This window comes from Lutjanus erythropterus, chromosome 20 (genome assembly GCF_056507025.1).
Source record: "Lutjanus erythropterus isolate fLutEry1 chromosome 20, fLutEry1.hap2, whole genome shotgun sequence".
Classification (NCBI taxonomy): domain Eukaryota; kingdom Metazoa; phylum Chordata; class Actinopteri; order Lutjaniformes; family Lutjanidae; genus Lutjanus; species Lutjanus erythropterus.
This window is the reverse complement of record NC_139336.1, coordinates 16,502,666-16,523,785: the sequence shown is the minus strand read 5'-3', so window position 1 is coordinate 16,523,785 and position 21,120 is coordinate 16,502,666. Positions and strand designations below refer to the sequence as shown.

The following is a 21,120-nucleotide window of genomic DNA, read 5'->3' as shown; positions in this document are numbered from 1 at the left end:
TGCAAAAGCACAAAACTAGGTAGAATGTAATTTTCTTTTTAATTACTTTAACTGCAATAAAATATATTATGAGAGTGTGTCCATGATAATTCTGTACAACTCCATTGCAACCACAGCCCCATAACTGTTGACATTAGTGAAAGCTTTACTCCTCAAGAACTGAACATGTGTTGGTCCATGTTTATTATATATGTTGTTTCATTTCAACATATGACTATGCTGCTGCTGTGTGTTTCTTACAGAAAACAGTCATATCCATTGTTTAGAATACATTAGCTGCAAAGTGTAAAGTCCACAGGCATTAAAACAATAAAGCCATTTAATGACTGACCGACTGGCAAGTAGCAAACCTTCCTTCAAAACTTTCCTTCTTTCCTGAGACTTTGCGCTTTTAGGAAACATCTTGCTTAGATGATTCAACACACCATACTGAAACCACCAATTCTGACATATATTGCACGTATAGACCTATGTGTGTGCATTTACCTGATACAGCTTAGCAAATAGACACAGATAGGAAAATAGCCTACACATAGTCCACAGTCAGTCTGACGTCTGAGAAGAGCTGCACACAGTGAGAAATAGTTCTGTCCTCTGTGATAAAAAGCTCTATTCATTCAGCAGTTCGGAAACAACCACATGCCTTAAAATGAGGCTTACATTACATATGAGGCAGTGTGGTTAACCTTATGAGAAAAGGAAACAGCTTCCAATTTAGCAGGGATTTATGGTAACAGTGACATTTGTATTGTGGAGAACAAATGCTTTAGAAACTAACAATACAAACACTGATGCATCTATGTTATCTGTTGTTCCTGTCTAATTCTAACAAATTAACAATAACAAATGCATACGCTGCAAAAAAGCAAATGCATTATTAACCTGCTGACAGCTGTGTGACTGTGTGAGTCCTCTGACTGATTTGTGTAAACGTCCACAACAAATTCAGTCTTCAAAGTTAAAACAGTGATATTCAACAGTTTCATTTACTGCTGCTAAGGTATATAGGTAAAAAAAAGCAGAGCATCAGATGAACATGTCTATTCTGACACACAGGAAGTTCACAAGGCTGCAACTAACTATTTTTATTATCGATCAATCTGTCAGTCATTGTCTGGATTAAGTGATTAGTTATGTGGTCCATAAAATGACAGAAAAAGGTGAAAAATCTTGATCATTGTCCCCAAAGCCTAAGGTCACATCTTCAAATGTCTTGTTTTGTCCACAGCAAGATATTCAGTTTACTGTCACAAATGACAAAAGAAACCAGAAAATATTCACAGTCGAGAGGCTGAAATCAGAGAATTTGGACATTGTTTCTTCAAGAATTACTCCAAGAAACTCATCAATTATTTAAAAAGTTGCTGATTAATTGATAATTAAAATAATTAATCAATAATTAAGTTTTTTGACATTATTGGTTACTCGTTGCAGCTCTGATCCTGACTTACATGAGGACCGTACAGGAGCAAGCAGCAGTACAGGATCATTATTAAAGCTCCTCTCAAAGGCTACAGTTGACCTGGCAGGGAACCATTAATAATATGCCAATACATACTTCTGAACTGCCAATATCACCACAAAACACGCAGCACCCTGGCTAAAGGTAGTGCCACTCATTAAATGGAGAACGAGCAAAAGGTCACAAATCAGTGCTGTAGTGATCAAAATACAATGAATAATGCAGAGTGATGAGAATAAATGAAACAACTATATTATACAACTATATTATACACATTACAACATCAATAATTAACAATCTCAAAATATTTCTTCAAAAAAAACATCTCAGATCACCTCAGAGCTGTTTCTCATTCAGGATCAGCCCACCTCCCTTTGCCAAAGATCAGGGCTGGAAGCAGCATGTACATTAAAACAAAAAAAAAACAAAAAAAAAAACAATAGAGTTAAGCCACATGCTCCATATTAAAGGAGAGCATTCTGTCCCAAAACTTTATCATTTCTTACAACCATCACAAGTCACCAAACGCCTCATACTGATCCAAACAGGTGAGCCCTGCTCCGCAAAGAGGAGGACCCGCCCCCCTCTGATACAGCCGAACATGCTCTCTGCTCCTCGGGGTGCTGCTGTCTCTTTCCCTCTCTAATGACCGCACTCTGCTGGACTGTGAATTTATCCAAACTGCTTAACCTCAACTCGCTAAAGCTGATTAAATCAAGATCCCAGTGCAGGAAAAGCGCTGCAGGAAAATAACGAGTATCCTCGCTCAGGCAGGATGAGCAGGGACCTCACGCGCCTGCTACACACACTGTGATCTCTGTTTCCATGCACCTTTAATTTCATGTAGAAAACCAACTCGCCTCTCGAGTTTTCTGCTTGTTTAGGTCGCTCCATGACAGTGAGCAGGCACACGCCTTGCAGACGGGTCTCGAAGGAGGTGATGTTTCCCTCGAAGTGAAGGGCGCTCAGCTCTGCCGGTGGAGGGACAAAACATCTCCACACTTGATATTTTGCTTTTCCCCTGAAAGTCGTTTGGTGCCTCTCTTTGCGGGCTCCATCTTCTCGTCATCATTAAGCGACCTACAGTACCGCGGATTGATAGCGGTGCATTCCAGCAGAGATAAAACCTGGCATGGATTTCCAATTAACTACAGCCTCCCCCTGCAGCGCACAATGCCATATTTGTCTTATTTATGCAAACCAACTCTGAGTTTCTTTCTCTCGCCCTCCGGCCTGCATAAAACACTGCTTAAATATCTTCTTATGGGAGAAGTTGTGAAGAGTTTCATAACATAATCCATTATCTTTATAATATCCACCGTCTGCCACTCACCAATACATGCAGGTAAATGGCACATTAAACACAAAGTGCATGCAAATTAAACTGGAATGCCCTTAAACCTAGGGAAGAGAATTAGGGCCAAACATGAAAGAAAGAAATGAGAAGAGGGTGATTTTTTTTTTTTCCATTTTGAGAATAAAGTCGAAATGTCAAGAAAAAAAGTCTAAATGTTGAGAATAAATTCAAACTAAATCAGAAGAGAGAACTTTTTATTCTTAATTTTGCATTTTGAGAATAAAGTCAAGATACTGAGTATAACATCGAACTAAATCAGAGGAGAATTTTAGTTTGAAAGAATGTTAGTATTGTTTGATATATTCTCAATAGTTCGACTTCAATCTTCAATTTCAACTTTATTCTGGACTTTTTTCTCGACAAGTCAACTTTATTCTAAAAATGCAAACAAAAAAAAAAACATCCTCTTCTCTTTTTTCTTACACTTAGTCCTGACACTCTTTCACACAATGACAAGCAAAAACAAAACAAACCCATCTCAAAAAAGAAAATGGAGTGTAAAAAAAATCTATGCATTTACACATTCAATTGAGAAACTGTTTTTATGAATAAATAAAGTGGCTCAATAAATGATCACTAATGATATAAAATCTGTTTAATATTCAAACTTCCTAACTAACTGATAAACAGCAGCCATGGCCTAACGCAGGCCTACTCAACTACTTTTCACAAGAATTTAAACAATTCGCCTTTTTTGTCTATTTTTCTCATTTGTTTTTACAATTGGAAAAGAAACTTACAATGTACAAAAGTAAAGGAGAAAATGCACTTGTGTAATCTATATTAGTGATAGGATTTAGTGGCATTTGCAGATGGCAAATACCTGGTCTCAGCCTTCCTGCCCAACCTACAGTGGCCACACAAACTCATATAAAATGTGAAAAGCTGTATCTTCTGAGGTAATTAAAACACAACAATTATTTTTTTCAGGTGATTATACTTTATAACTTTATACTTATACTTTAAAACTTTGCACTGCAAACCAGTGTTGGTTCTGTTGAGTGGTCACACTGATGAAAGTGAACTGACATTTCTGTATAGCTGTGTCAATAGCATGAGTGATGAAGGGGAATAAATACATAAGAAATTTCTTTTAAGAAATGAATTATTTATACATGTTTTTCATCTTTATAAATTATCAAAGGCTCAGATTGAGGTTTTTAAAGGGTCGGATTTGGCCCATAGGCCAACAAATGAATAGGCCTGGTCTCAGGTTTGGAATCAATATACTGCATAAAAGTCCTGAGGAGGATGGAAATGCATGGATTAAGGTCTGAGCCATCTGGAAAACAAGCCTGACGCTACAACAGAGAGAAGCAGATCAAGGAGGACAAACAGCCTACCTTTAATTTAAAAAACTCAGGTTTACAATGAGTTTATCACTGTGGATTAACATGACAGGACAGCCAACAAGTCCATGTACCAGCCAATGAAACACCAACCATTAATAATACCTGAATAATAAAAAAAATGGAGGTAGGGTGTTTCATTCAGCTGCCACAAAAGCAATTCAAACAATTATTAGTCACTTCTGAATAAAACAGAGAATTTCAGCACCATGGAGAGCAAACACTCCAAACTAAATATACAGCAAAGTTCTCTACAGATCAGATCAAAGTTTGTCAAAAAGAGCAAATAACAACTGAGCTACACAACACACATCATTTTATATGGACTCCCTGGCAGCTACAGTACTAGAGTCTAAGAATAAGTCTCAGCACCTATGCACATTTTGATCAAACAGTCCGTGTTATGAAATATATTACAACTCAAATTATATCATTACATCACTTTTCACACACACACTTCAAATCTTACAGGAAGTACTCAAAGGAAACCACATGGGAAGGATAATTTTCTCTGCTTTGGAACATCTTGTTGTAAACTCAGCACAGTATATTACATGACTTTAGGGAGAAACAGCTTCTTTTCCCACGAACAGCAGTGTCAATAGATTATAAAGCAATGCAAGCCATATTTCTCTTTGATTAAAGGGAAAGAGTCACTATCATGGTCTTTGTATTGTTATCTTTCCCACATGGTGCTCATTGAAACCGCAGCACCAAATCATATCAGCCCTGCTCTACCGTGGCTGCTGTTTTAGATTTCATTTTAAATTTACTGAATAAAGGCCCCTAGCGACATATCAGACCTCTTTTATCACTAATGAGCTGAGGCACAGCTTGGTCTTCTCAGCAGAGCCCGGCTGCTTGTTCCACACACTGAGCTGGTGCTGTAACAGAGGTGACTGAGCCTTGACTATCAGAGCTCTCAGGCTTTGCAAACTTCCTGCAAAGAAGAGCTGATCCTCACACGATATCAGTGCGATGTGACTGGGTCTGTTGAGACTGGGAACAGAAGGGGGTGTTACAGGGACGCTTGCAGACACTGCTCAGCCTTCTTGGGGTGTCGTGTCTCCAACTCAATGAGTCATTTGTGAAGGAAGGTGCCCACTTGGTAACCACAATGTCATGCCCACACTCACTCAGCCTGAGAGCTAGAAAAAATACTGCAAGCAGTTAGTGTCACTGCCAGCATGATGGCACCATAGAGCCTGAAGTATGTTAGCTGTAGTGTTCGTCTACATGGTATCATGACATTCTGGGGATTTGGATTTTGGATTTTAGACAAAATGAAACATTTACAGACATCGTCTTGGACTTTGAAAAACTGGGATGGACTGTTTTTCAAACATTTTATAGATGTTGTAGCCCTAGATGATATGATAAAGATAAGTTAAATGTAACATGAATGTAACATGAAAATTAACATTAGTCTTAGTAAATATTAAATTCAGACAAGCAGATTTCTGACCTGCTTGCCCAACTGGGCTGGCTGCGGCACTCTCCCTCAATACTGAACCAGTTTCAAAAATTGTTGTCCACATTAGTTACTTAGACAAAAAAAGCATGGAAAAATGGGGTCCAGCTTCAAAAATGTCAAAGTTATTCTTTAACTCTCTACTTGACTTCTTTATGAGTACTCCCCTATACAAACTAAAAATGAGTTACATGTGTCGGTCCAGTCAGTTTCCAATCACAGGTGCACCCTGCATGCTCAAGCCAGCATGATGGGTGGTGGTTTCAACTATTTTTCTGTATTTTGGGCTGGCAAGACAGGCTGTTTGGAGAGAGCTGTGTGGGAGCTGTCGGACTATAGCTCTAACGAGCTGGGGATGAAAAGCCAGTGAGTTGGACCAGCATACCATTTTCAGTATAAAAGGTACATCCTGTTGTAGCCTGGGTATGGTGCACTCGACAAAGTTGTGGAGTAAAGTAAATGCTTTACAATGTTCTTAACATCCTACATATATACAAAGTTCTTTTGCTCAACATCTTTATTTTATTGTGTATATTTATTTATGTGTTATTCGTGTGTATTCATGTGGCTCTTGCTCTCCCCACCTACACATAAAACCCACAGCTGAGTACAAAATATTTGAGAGGCATCCACTGGGGCATTGTTGTTAAATGGAAATGTGGTAAACCACTAACTTCTATCAGGTTCAAATTATTGCAATAAAATAAAAAATGTCATTACCAGAAAAGGTCCAAAATACATGCAACATCACAAGCATATAAACAATTCAGTAACATGGAAGTTCATGTAATTTTTCTACATTTTTAACATTTCACAGTTGCAATATGTTGTCCAGCACTAAGAAGACTAACAAACACATGGTGTAGTTACATGATACAGTCCATGTGTCATATAATCAACAATTATATGATACATGAGCCAGAGAAGGATACTTGATTTTAATTAATGTCCCACACGGAGGATATTCACACCTTGATTCTGTTTTGTGTCCTCTATCTTTTCATGTTTAATACCCCAACACATAATGAGCTGTAAACTATCAGTTCATTTCTGCACATAAACACATCTCTCCCCGTCCTGTCCTCTCCTTTCACAGCCACACACACACACACACACACACACACACACACACATACATGCTAAAAGGCAGCTGGCTGAGTGGTGGCTGTGCGTACCTAAGTCAAGCTGAGTCTGATGTGTGTGCTGGAGTGAGACAATGATATGCCTCCAAAAGATCTCTGGAGAAATATGATGAAGCTTCCCTGCAAGTGCTATGTGTCTGCTCACAGGCATGTACAGTATACGTGTGTATGTGTGTGTGTTTTTTTTTTTTTTTTGCTCTGTTGAATCCTTTGCTTTTTATCCCCATCCTCTTAGCAAGCACAACAAACACGGGTGGGTACACCTCAGTGGCTTTGAAGCAGATGACACATGTACTGTATGTGTGTCTACTGTACATTGGTATCTTTGACTCTACACTAAATGTCGCGCATATACACATACAGACATACTAGCACATCTTTGTATCAGTTTACTGTCACTGATACTGTAACTGTTCATATTTTATATTGTTTCTTACCACATTTAAGGATAAAATCTGTAGCTTTTGGCATGTTGTTTCACTTTGTCGTTGGAAAGCAATGACGAAAGGAAAGTATTTCCAACCAGGTAAAAAGCTGCACATAATAATCTATAAGTTTGGTTTATCAATCATTTAGTCTAAAAAAAAACAAAAAAAACAAATACCTTACTGTAAGTTAGAGCTGTGATTAGTTGTCAACTATTAAATTAATTGACAGATATTTTGATAATCGATTAATCAGTTTGAAGAAGCCCTACTGTAAGTTATGAGAGCTAAGAATGATGTCTTCAAATACCTTTTTTGTCTGATATTCAATTTTAACCCCTGCATATTTTGTTGTATGTATATGTAACTGTGTCCATATGTGTCAGAATTCCTAGTCTGTCATAGAGTATTAATATATAAAATATATATTACAATATGATTTTGTAAATAACATGCATTCTGTTTGCGATCCACATCCACTGCGTGTCAGTGTGCACCGGTGTGTAAGCAGGGGAGAGACACTAGAATCCCATAAATCCTACTTTATTAGATAAACTTCCTAATCAGATAAAGAAATCTCCCACACCCCACACACACACACACATATACAGGGACCCACACAGCATCTCACTGATAATCTCCATTACCAATTACGGGTGATATGCCACAGATTAACATGAAAGCAGCAATTAATCTGTTCACACCGGTCAGTGGGTCATCGTAGTAGAGAGAAAATATTGCCTGCAGGCACGCATACTGTATGCACACACACAAAGTATCATTGACATATTTTTTTGTCCTCGCTTTTAAGTGGAGTATAATTTTTCTCATTTCGTCAGAGATGTAATTTTGTAGTGTTTGTTTGCATACTTATTTCCACTTAGTGCCTCTGTTCTCAAATTGTGGTGAAGGACTCAAAATTGGTCTAGAAGACAAATGCCTTCTATCGGTCTAATGGAGACAGACTTGCCGACATTCAGAGAATAGCCCATAAAGATCCAACACATATATTTATTCAGGCAAGGCTCAGTGAGTGACCAAGCTTGCTGTTTCTTAGCACTTCTCTACTTCACACTTGTACGCACAATTTATGAGTTGTGTGTCTGGCAAAAGAAGTAATTCTTGAATGTTTTACCTTTTGATAGTCCTCAACTCTGCCTCCCTCCTTTGTTACTGGTGTTTCATTGTCGCTTCTGTTATTTTTCTGTCATAAAGGAGAGAAACACAAAGGATTAATGGTGCTAGGGTGGCTAAGTCATTGTTTTTTGGATCGAAAATAACTAGCTGATACATGCAATCTTCAGCGTTGTTTCTTGTCAACTGCTGATTAAGGCAGATTGAGCTGGATAATGTTTTTCAAAGCACTTACGATTACCACAAACAGACATTACAAAACTACAAGAGCTGGCAATATTTTTCATGTTTGTTAACACAGAGGGTAGCCAACAAACCCTCATCTGCTATGTCTAATGTATTATAATTAAGAAAGATGAAAGGAGACTTAACAGTGACAGATGAAGCTCATAAACTTAGCATATCGCTCTGTGGTAAAGAGACACAGCCTTTCACTATCACAAAATCGATTTTGATAAAACATGCTGATTTGATATTTCTGTTACAGTTCTTCTGACTTTAAAAATAAATGACGATGTCTTAAATCAGGGTGTGACAATTCATTCACAATTCATCCATCTGGATCGATGTGTTGATTCAATAATGAATTCAGGTCTCAAGATTACATACTCAGCAAATCTGACTAATTTGCTACAATTGCTCTGTTTCATCAATGTTAAGGCGAAAAAACATGCATGGAGACTGAAATTCAACCACTGTTTACAGACAGGGGATGCAGTGACATAACCATGCATGTATTTTGTAAAGTAGAGGAAAAGTTGCTGCTAGGCAAATTTATCCAATGCAAAATGCCATAGGCTTAAGTTGACAATGGTGGCTAGCAAACTTTTTTTCTGTGATGGAAGTCATTGAGCCAAATTTCAAACGTATTAAATGTTCTTATTATTAAGCTATGTTTTATGTGTTAGTGCAGTCAATTTAAGTAAACTTGATAACACGTTATAAATATTTAGAGTTATTTATGTGTTGTTTTTTTCCTTTTATGGTCAAAAGAAGAAAACATTGACTGTTAAGTGGGTATAAGATATCCTCTCATATGAATTGCAGGTCCCTGAATTGAATTGAAATCTTGGAAGACTTTATGATATCACCAAATATTGTACTGTAGTCCAAAGAGCCAACAGACTATATTGTATCATGATAAAACTTGTGATTTACACCCCTTGTAATAAATCACAAGCATACACAAGTTATCATCGTATAATGACAAAATGTATTTTTACATTTGTAAAAATATTTCCAGTACAACCACAATCTTCAATAGCTTGTTGGAGCACATGGGGGGCCTGCCTTGCTCTATGGCACCTAGTCAGTGACTTTGTTTCATTCACAATTTGTTAATCCATACTGGGGTTCAAATTGGCAACCTTCCAGTCACAGTCCAAACATGGTCTGCTTGGTTTGAATAAATAGCCCGATCTTCCAGGAAGTCTGAATGAGGGCAAGCTATGGTTTCCCTGATCTAAGCTCTTTTTGACACAGTAAGCAGAGCTGGGACATTAGGAGACAGGGATAGGGGAGGGCTGTCTGTGTGTGTGTGTGTGTGTGTGTGTGTGTGTGTGTGTGTGTGTGTGTGTGTGTGTGTGTGTGTGTGTGTGTGTGTGGTGTGTGTGTGTAAGTCAGAGAACGAGAGCTCTGAGTTCAGTTGGGGTTTGTGTAAATGGGAAATCAACATGTGTATGCTGTATGTGTTATATGTGGCTGTCAGTGTGTGTGTGTGTGTGTGTGTGTGTGTGTGCGTGTGCGTGTGCGTGTACTAGGCAGAGCAGTGAGGTGACACTCAGTGAGCCACAGTAGCTGAGTGATGGAGCAGATGGGCCTCCCATATCAAACTGTCAAACTGTCAGAGAAGACATTCTCTTCATCTAATCCATTCACTCCTTCAGTAGCTGCTAAAGCCAGAGACTGCTGTGTTCTGATTATTGTCATAATAATGTAAGAAATATCTCATCCAGGTTCATGCTCTAACACTGGAGGTGTAGTGATGTTCAATCTTGGAACTGCTCCTGGCATGTAAGCAGCTTTCATGTCACACCACAAGTAACAGAGCTTGTATATAAGCTTCAATGCATCAGTGACTGTGCCTTTTCACCCCACAAGTCAGAGCCAGTGTATACAAAAATGATGAATTGGACCTTCATCATGTTCAGTGAACTAATCAAATTGAAAACAATAAACCACTTCTCTATTTTACTACAACGTATCCATGTCTTAAAATGTTTCTTTAAAACCCAATTCTCTACATTATGATCACCTGTAACATTTATTTAATACAGTCTGTACATTCCTAACAACTAAACCAATTGGATGGTGAAATGTAATGGATGTAAATGTGTCCTGTTTATGTTCTAAATTAGACTACTTCTTGCGTTTTAGTGATGATGACTGAGTGTGAGCCACTGCAGATGGACACAATCCAACCACCACCCCTTAGATTAACAGCTTAAAATTTTGATGCATGAACACGCATCTGTAGTCATTTTAGAATTGCATTGTTGCCCTCTGAATCCAAATCACATTGAATCGTGAGGTGCCAAGCGCTTCCCACCCCTAGGAATCAGGTTATGGGAAAGCGTATTCTTCTATATAAGATAATGCAGTACAAAGTGGCCATTAACAGCAAAAATACGAGACACCAAAGGGTAACAGCAAACAAGATAAATTGAACATGAACAAATAAAGATTAAATATTTGGTTGGCTCCTAAGAAGCCCTCAGGATAACCTTGACTGTGCACTTCTTCTACACCTTATCTTCTTTCCCTCTGTGTCAGCACCCACTCCATCTACACTCCCCAATCATGTTCACTGTCTAGCCTCATCAATGATGTTAAAGATGTGGTATTAATAACATGTTGAAATGACACATAATTAATGTAGAAATAAGTGTTGTGGTAATGCTAACTGCAAACCCAGCAATGCAATAAAAAGGCACATTCTTAACTCTCCTCGCCCACATGCCCATCACAACAACCACTTTTCTGGTAAATCCATCATCCCATCAGCAGGTGAAATGGAATATGCAGAGAGTGGACTTCTGAAAGCTTGGCCTTCACCCAGTGACACTATAGTGCAGTGATACACAAATAGCTGAGCAACATGTGGCTCGGAAATGGTCTGAACTCTACAAGAAAAATGTTTGACATGCACACTTCAATCAGTCAAATCATGTTTACACTCATTCCTCATAATGTCACCTGGCCATGAGGTTTGTCATGTGTATGATCATGAACAACTGTGTGTGACATTAATTAGATCGTTCATAGTTTTTGAATTTATGTAACTAAGAAAACACGCTGGCTAGACAATTACAATAATAAAAAAAAATCATGACATTCCTGTAGATGCATTTGGATTTTCCTTGGGGGTCAAATTGTTTTTTGAGCTTCATCTCACTTTGTAGAACAGAAATTCTCTGTAAACCCACATTAAGTGGTTTACCATGCCGTCTGGTAATAAAAATATTTGATTTTCAATTTGTTTTTGCTTTTTGCAAAGCAAAGATGATAAACACACTTGGCTGCTTGTAATTTGTTCTTTGCTGGCGTCACTAATTAAAGAAACTCAACTGAGTCTCTGAGTAACCAATGTATGATAGATTGAAAAACTTATTGTGTTAACTCTGCCTCTTTATTTATTTCACAATTGACCTTTTAGTACATGAAGTTAAATGAGTGCTGAGGTTTCTGATGCCTGTGTGCAGCAGCTGCAATAATCCAGGTTAGCAAATTTCATTAAGATGCTACCAAGACACTGTTCACTTAATAGAGAACCAAAATAATAAATCTTATTACCAGTTGGTTCTCAATTGGAATGCAAAACAGCACTCGTCTTAAAAGTCTTAAAATTGACATGACCAAACATAAAACATTAAATGTAAGGAACTGATGCTTTTCTTTAATGGTCTGCAGAGTGAGAGCCGCTGCTCAGAGACAAACTCACATTCAAGCAATTAACAAGCAAATATAACTGGGATTGTAAATTTTGTGCTTTTTCTTTAACCAATTGTGGAACATGTTAACAATCGATTAGATGATTATCATGAATAATTAATAGATACAAAACGCATGTCTTTGTCTCAATTAAAGGCTTATTGATATGATTCTAGCAGTAAATTAGTGAAAAAAAATGTGGAAAATAGGTGTAAGAATGTTCCCTTTCTTGACACCTGGTGGACATAGCAAACGTACATAGCGTAAATAGTGAACTCGCTGCTTGCACACATCTCCAGAGACTTGGGAGGACAGGATGGGAGGGGGGGCACATAAAATATATGAATATATAAGCAATCGCTGGCTAATAGGCTGTCAGTGGTAAGTTGGAAAATAAAAAAATAAAAAAATCACCAAACTTTTCATTGGAAAAAATGTAATTTGAAATTTCATAGGTCTTATGGGAAATTAATTCATCATATACAGTACAATAACCACCAACACTGTGATTGTACAATTAAATGAGAATGCAAACAAAACAAGCCATTCCTCAGGAGGAATTTTTACTTCGAGTTCTCTAATGCATCTCATGGTGAAGGCGGCCTTTGTCTCATTGTCCAGCAGCCACACAGAGCCAAAGGTCAAGTTAACAGTGACTTGAGAAACCAAACCCTGAACAGTTCATTTCAGGTTCAGTGTTTGTGTGGAGTGGTGCAAGCTGTGGTGCAGGAAACCTTACATGGCCATCTCTCACACTCTCTGCCTCTGTCTCACTGTCCCTCTTTGTTTTCCTCTCTCTCATGTCTTGTCTCTGTCACTCGGAGCTATTCCTGGATTCCACACTGAGGTGAAAGGAAACAGGAACGGCTGCAGCAGCTGTTGGTAGCAGCAGTTTTCTTTCTTTGCAAAGAATCACTCTTCCTCTTGTAATCCACACACACAGAGTCAGTATTCCTGTGTTAATGGCTTTGTTCCACAGCCAGTTGGGAAGATGCTTCCTCAAACATGTTTGTGTGACGAAAGCCATTCCTGTTCCTGCAGATGGAATGTGTGTGGGGGTGTGTGAGTGTGTTTGCATGCGTGCATGGGTTTATTTGCATACATGCTTGGCAAACAACACAGTTGAAAATGAGATATGGTCATCTGGATGGATCTGAGTCAGCAGGGTGCAGATGGGTGCTTTATAATTGCCATGTGGAGGAATATTCAAAACAGTAGCTGCACACTGACTCTCTGCTATCTGCCCTTTGTTCAGTCTCTCCTGCACCAGAGCACCATTGGGACTCTCCCCAACTCCCTGTTGTGCTTACTGGAACCTTGGCAGCCAAGTACCATATCGGCCAATTAGAAAAGCTTTTACTAAAGCTCCAGCCAATTGGATTAGTGCTACATTTCCTTGCCAGATGAGACTCTAAATGTGCTGCTCTATGCTAGAATCTGAGAACTGGTGGGCAGACTCCTGTTTCGCTGACAGGCACTGGGCACCAGAATACACGCACACACACGCTGCTGAGGCCACAGCATGAGAAAGAAACATCCAATGACACAACCATGTGTCCTCTGCTACTGAGTGTGTGTTACTACTGACATTCTAAATTGTTTAAACCAAGAACATAACATAAAACAAACCAGAACCCAAGTGGCAGAGGGACCGTGATGCTGCTCCCAGGCGTACATAAAACAGACACATACGGCTGGGCATGCAGAAAAAAAGAGCTGAAGACATACAGAGGTGACAGCACACACACAATGGGAAGAGACCAAACTTAAGACTGAAAAAGGACAGACAGCTCAAGCATTTTAATTTTTTGGAATAAAACTGATCATGTTCTTCTGTTTTTTTCCCCATTTTTTCCCTTGTTTAACATGTTTTAGGAAGTTTTTCCTTATCAGAATCAAGGATCTGAAGATAGGTGCTTTATGCTGTACAGATTGCAAAGCCCTTTGAGGCGAATTTCTGATTTGTGTACAGTGTAAATAAAACTAACTGGACATGAAAACAAACTCAATACTGATTGTTTACCTGATCGAGTGTGGAACAGATTAGAACAATTTTACCTGACCAAACTGTGATTTTCTTGTTTGTGGCTGTTATTAAATTGTCTCTCCACTGTGTCTGTGTTTGTCTGTGCCATGCATGCTCAGTAAGGGTGTCACAATTTCAATATTAAATCAAAAAGCTATCGAAACAAGCTTTCAATTTCAATAATCAGAACCAAAGGCAGGATCAGCAATTCAAATAAAATCATGGATTTGGAGAATCATGACACCCATAACGTTCAGTGTATGTGTATCTTTGTTTTGCCAGTTCTCTATGTGTCCTTAATCTGGGCCCAAGTAAATTCCATTAATGAAGATTAAATCCATTTCCAGATCAACTGAAGCAACCCAAATCCATTTGTAGTGCTTCAATCACCTGTTTGGTACTTGAAAAATCAAACACAAAGGCTAAATATAGAATTGTCATAAGCCCTAATTTATAGGGCTAAAATCAATTATTTTTTTCATTACTGATTTATCTGCCAATTATTTTCTTGAAAAATTGATTAATTGTTTGCAGACTTGGGCAATATGATGATTCATTTCAGTCAATATTGGTCATTTTTAATAAAGACTGGGAGGAAAAAGGGTTCAATTCAACGATGATGAAGTGTCTATTGCAATGTTTGCCAAAATTCAAGGGGACTTCCTCAATCGTCTTGTTGCAACCTAAATATATTTAGTTTACTGTCATGGAGGACTAAAGAAACCAAAAAATATTCACGTTTGAGAAGCTGAAATCTGAAATTTGGACATTTCTTCTTAAAAAATACTCAAATGGATTATCAAAATAGTGGTTGATTAATTTAACAGTTGACAACTAATCTATTAATTGACTAATCACTGCAGCTCTGTCTATATAAAAAGTAACCCTATATTTCTTTTTTTTTTATAGATATTTAGGAATGGTTTATTTAACAAAGTCATTTGAAATAGGTCTTGAATTTATCATGTCAATATCATGTTGTCTACAACTAGGCTAAACATGCACTAAGACAAAGACTAAAATCTGTGTCTGCATTATCTGCATGTGTAAGAAGACAAGAAAATTTAAAAAAAATGGCTAGGGATGCCAGACGATGAAATAAATCAGAAAAAAAGAAAAACCAAGAAATGAATAGGAGGGAAAATAAGAAAAAAAAGCTGTTCAAGAAAAACAGTGCACCACAAGAAATAACAAAACAGAACAGCCCAAATGAATGTCAATAGAGAAAGATTTGCCGAAAGAAATGAGGAGCAAAACAAAAAAAGACCAGGGGAAAACAATCCTCAAAGACAGAAATACTGAAAGAGACAAATACAGATTGTGCATTGCGATCATATAATACCAGCCCGCTCTCCTCCCTTCTCATCCTCTTATCTCGTCGATATTGATAGAGAGTTCACTGCCAAGTCAATGCTTACGAGAAAAGAGTCTGTGAAAGTGCTCATGGGGGCCTGGAGCATACACACTCCACCACACAGGTATACACACGTTCTCAACCTTTGAAAGGCTGCCGCTGGATATTTGTCCATTACATTCCACTGCAGAAAAGAGACATAAATAAACACATACAAGTAAAAAAGCACAAATGCAAAATCACAGCCTGGATGTAAATCTCGATCTCCCCCTCACCGCTACGCATTCACAAAGTCCACTGTATGCAGCACATGAGCAGCATTATAAGGCTGTAACAAGCAACAGCTAAAGAAGTATATTTTTCCACTCTATTAATCAACTCTATCTGGGCAAGTGAAGTAAGGGCTGGGCATTAAGACAAAGACACCCCACATTTCTATCTAACCATGGCAGGTGTGGCTGAGTGTGTTCGCAGGGACTCCTCTCGTACATGAAAAAGGGTGGAGCAGGGTGGAGCAAACAAAAATAACCCAAAGGCAACAGGCCATTAGTCAAGCCTGGAGACCACCAGGCACAAAGAGCTGATACTGAACTACTGAAACCAGCACAGACCAATGACAACCACTAGAACACAGACAGCAGAGACCAATTACAGCTCAATTAGTCAGTCAGTCAATTCAGAAATAAAACCGTACACACATTTAAAAAAAATGACAAGATAAATTGCCAAATCTGTAATACTGCTACTGTTTTAAGTTTTTTACATGATAATGCACAGTACAGGCAAGTGTGTGTGAAGACCTTTGTACACTGATAAGCTGATATGCCTGTTGTGGTCTTTCCAGTTGCTGGAAGAGACAGAGAAATAAGGTGTTACTTTACGATTACTTCAACAGGATCAGGTATGCCAACAAGCAGGTTCAGCAAGAAGAGAGAGCAGTTCAGCATTTCTTTCTTTCACTGTCAATCACTTGAGCACACACGCGCACATGCTCGCGTACACAGGAACAGACACATTCACACACAAAACAGACGAGGTATATTCACTACTGGAATTAGTATTAACATTTTATGCAACTTTACACTTCTGCTCCACCACATCTCAGAGATACTGTTTACTCCACTACTTTTGTCTGACAGCTTCAGTTACTAGTTACTTTACAACATATTCATACCCTTCCTGTCGAGTGAAATTCATATATCTACATCTTAAGCTTCATAAACTAGTTAAAGCCCGTCTTTGATCAACTGGAAAATGTATTGTCACAAAGCTGAGAACAGGGCTGTTTTTCTGACACTATGAAAAGTTGACATTTTAATGATAAGGACAGCAATAGTACGGTTGTGTACTGAGAAGAATCTGGTAGCATGTATCACAATGCAGTGGTTATGAGTCAATATATTGTTATACTTTAAGTCAGGTGATATATTATATAAATATAATTTTTAGATATATTCTTAGGAAAACTTTACTCATGAAAAATCACGCATAAAATTTAAAAGTTAACTTTATTTGCATTCAGAACAGTGAACCTAGATAATGACACTGCTATCAAGTGGTCAGGGGTTTAAACACAACACAAAATGAACCACTGTCACAAATCTTTGCATGTGTCATATCACGATTCAAGCTGCAACGATTAATAGATTGTGAAATGAAATTAGAAATTAAATTAATCACCACATATTTTAATAATTGGTTAATCAGTTTGAGTGTTTTTTCAAGAGAAAAAAATTCTGATTCTGGCTTCTTAAATGTGAATATTTTCTGGTTAATTGACAGTAAACTGACTATCGTTGGGTTGCGGGCAAAATAACACAGGTTCAGACATTGTCTTAGGCTTTTGGAGACACTGATTCACATGCTTCACCATTTTCTGACATTTAATAGACCAAACAACTAAACAACTTATCAAGAAAAAAATCAACAGATTAATCAACAAAGAAAATATTTGTTAACTGAAGTAGTTAAAATGAGCTCAACTATAAATGTCAATAGCAGTAAAATGCAACACAGGCTACACATTTATGCAGCAGTAACATTATTTAAAAAACATCACACTGACACAAGGACCACTTTACTGCACAATGAGTACTACAACTTTTGATACATTCAGTAAATTTTGCTGATGCCTGAAGCTGGTTTTGAAAGGAGTATACCTGTAGTATTTTCATACATAGTGATATTTGTACTTTTACTAGAGTAAAGGATCTAAAAACTTCTGCCACCACTGGGTATCTCATGTGAGGAAATAACCTCAGAGATGAAACACAATGCTTCATTAACTCACTTTTGGTTCCCTAAAACAATGTTTCGTGAAGGAGAAAAAAGGGGAAAAGAAACAAACACTGAGACCACAAACGTTGAATACTAAAAACAACTGTTAGCCCTCACTTCTAATAATTGAACAAGGCTTGGAGAAAATATTTCAGATAAAAAAAATTACCTAAACGTGTTTACATGCGATCGGTGTCTCGCGGTGCAGTGCGGAAGTATCAGACACCTGCTATAAAAGATGAGCTCCAGTTAAACCGCCACCTCTGCTCGTCTCCTCATCTTACTCTATTGTTCTTCACAGAATGATTCAGGTTTACTGAAACATTGCAACGTTAGACTCAAACTACGTGAGGAAAGTTGACGTTTCAACACGTGTGGAGTTCCTCTTTTTGACCACGGAAAAAAGCGAAAACCAGGTCGCACAAATTGAGAACGAAAACAATAAAGGGGAAAGACAAGTAGTCTCTCGACCAAGAGCAAAAGAGAGGCTTATAAATTAAAAAAATAAATAAATAAATAAGAAAAAAGAGCCCAAACTTCTGCTAGTAGCTAGACGTTTGTCTCTCGGGATGACAGCGTTGAACATGAAATGTAAAGCCTTCATAAAATACAGGAAAAACACAACTAGATAGAAAATATCAACCAACTTACGGTGTTAACAACAAGTTGTTGAGAGTCCGTCGCTGCCACCAAAACATAGAAATCCAAAGAGGCAAAAAATCCGAGCGAGAGAGCCTTTCTGAGCTGTCACCGTCCAGCCGCAGCGAGGAGAAGTCACTACTGTAGGTGCCTTGACAACCGGACCAGCGAGGAGCGCGAGCCCGGAGCCGCCTGCTGGTGTCTCTTCTCTCGCACGAGACAAGATCCCTACAGATGAATGGCGGTGGGAGTGCGCATGCGCGGACTTGCTCGATTCATTCCGGTGGAGTAGGGCTGTCAAAAAAAAAAAAAAAAAAAAAAAAAAAAAAAGAGAAAAGAAAGAAAACAAGCAGAGCGAATGCGCTGCTTTTAGTTATTATTGGCTATTTTCTTAATTTATTTCTATTTCTGTCTTTCTTTCTATCTTTATTTATTTATTTATATTTCTGAGGAGGAATTTTTAGACAAACAGAAAAAACAATCACAGATATGTAGACACTAAAAGGGCTGTAGGACAAAACGCCAAAAGTATATACTTCCGACTAAACTAGCAGGTAACGGGGCTGTTATTCACGGGCTTTAGTGCATCTAATTTAATTAATTTAGGACTAACTATTGATTATTTTCATCACCGATTGACCTGTCCAAGCGCACAGGTCTCACTTGAGCGACACATATAAAGCAGGGATCCTCTCCCAGGAAATCCTGAGTGTGAAACGCCTCACTTCATGCATTCTGGTGTATTTTTTATGCCTTTTCTGAACCATTTTATAGTGGTAATGTATTTTTGTTTTATGTAAAGGGAAACAAAATTCAGGTGCTAGGTGACAAATCAAACTGTAATGAAATATAATGCAGTAAGGCTCTCACGGAAGTGGTTTGTCAAAATAAAAGTCCTCTCCTACTTTAATGTTTTTAAGGGGACAAATGCACATGTTTTAAATATGGTGGGAGACCTGCACCCTCTATTCCCCCTGAAATCTATGTCCATGAACCCGCCTGTGGACTGATGAAACGCGACCATAAGAAGTTCATTGGTGACGTCTTCTAATTTACGGTGCAACCTCAAAGGTAGAGTACGTTTGTCCTTTTTACAAGATACAGCAGTTAATGATTTAAATATCTCGTGTTTGTTTGCAATTCTCCTCTGCAACTGTTGTTCTGTGTGTATATTTCACCACTTCGCATGTGTGTATTGTGTGCAGTCCTGCTTGTTTGCATATGCCACTACTGCTTTTAACAACTGTATGTCCTTTTCCTGTATTCTAACTGTATGTCCTCTTCTGCTTTTGCGTTGCTGTATTTTGGGAAGTCTTTTAACACCTTGACTAGGGACTACAGATGAAAAACAGCCTTTTGGCTAGTTCTGTTTTTTTTTTTAACCATGTTTATTTATTAATTTGCCCTGTCCCTCTCCAAATAAACAATTATCAAAATAAATTTCTGTTGGTCTACTGATCCCGTCAGCAATTAATTTGACCTTTTTGCTACAGTAATAATAAAAAAAAGAAACACTTGTTGTAGCTTAACTGCACAAAGTAACACATACAGTGGGCTGTGCATTTATGTAAAAATTAGGAGTGATCAAAATTAGGTAGAGCTTATATCTTGACCATGACTCCCCCTCCATCCAAGAAAGACATTACTCTCTCCTCCCAGACAGTCTTATAAATAATTCAGTAATAAAAGCTTGCCTCTGCTTGCCTGGTTGCATGCAGCACCATAAGACGCCCCTCTCTCTCTCTCACGCACACACCCCCTCTGCACGGCGTCAATCTATGCCTCCGTTACCAATTAAAACAAATCTCGAAGCGAAATAAAGTTCAATCAACATTGTTTCGCAAATGGCTGCGGCCGGTCAGCCAGATCAGTCAGGGATTACAAGGCTTCTGTCAACTATCAATAGCCTCGTGTGCCTGCCTGCCTGCCTGCCTGCGAGAAACAAGGGGGAGAGGAGGTGGGAGGGGAGGAGGAGCGGGGTGGAGGAGTTTCAATGCGCAGACGGTGCGGAGCAACCAGCCGATGATGCTGTTTGTCCTGTCCGTGGATCGGAGGAGAGCACAGAGAGAGAACCGCCCGCAAGCGACCGCAAATTTAATCCAACATTGTCCCACAGCCCCGCATCAGACCCGCACACCATCCCGACAGAGCTGCTGAGAGGGATGGAGGCAGAAAAAGTGGAGGGAAAAAAAAAGAAAAAGCAATTTACCTGCACAGCGCTCCCGTTCAGCCCGCCGCCGTTATTACTTCCACTCAGTGAAGCTTTCAGCGCTGCCGCTCACTCCGAGCTGCTCGCCGCTGAACGGGAATTTAGACAACGGGATTTGTTCACGTGGTCACGCTCCGTGCTCCTAATTGGCGGAGAGGGGCTCGAGCCGCGGCTGGCTCGCACCTGTACGGTGACTGGTCCAACGGTGCGGGAGGGAGAGACAGACAGGCAGAAGAAAACAGACTGCTGCAGGAGATATTCATGTACCTACTGGTCCAAAACCCACTGGAGCCTATGTTGGGGTCGTCCCAGCCGTGTGGGGCCAAAATGCTGGACCTCACAAGT

General features: G+C 38.8%; 1 protein-coding gene across 5 annotated transcripts in view; it reads right to left on the bottom strand.

Moving 5' to 3' along the window:
* The window catches only part of strbp (spermatid perinuclear RNA binding protein), a 106,974-nt gene extending 86,090 nt beyond the window's left edge, over nucleotides 1–20,884 (bottom strand). The window contains exons 1-3 of one of the 5 annotated variants that reach the window (XM_084745420.1): nucleotides 20,776–20,884; nucleotides 18,579–18,860; nucleotides 8,342–8,410 (exon numbers count right to left, since the gene is read on the bottom strand). The gene's annotated coding sequence lies outside the window, so the exon portion shown is untranslated. The remainder of the gene's footprint in view (nucleotides 1–8,341; nucleotides 8,411–18,578; nucleotides 18,861–20,775) is intronic. The other 4 variants (XM_084745426.1, XM_084745422.1, XM_084745421.1 and 1 more) reach the window with 4 other exon arrangements.
* Between the last annotated feature and the right edge of the window lie 236 nt (nucleotides 20,885–21,120).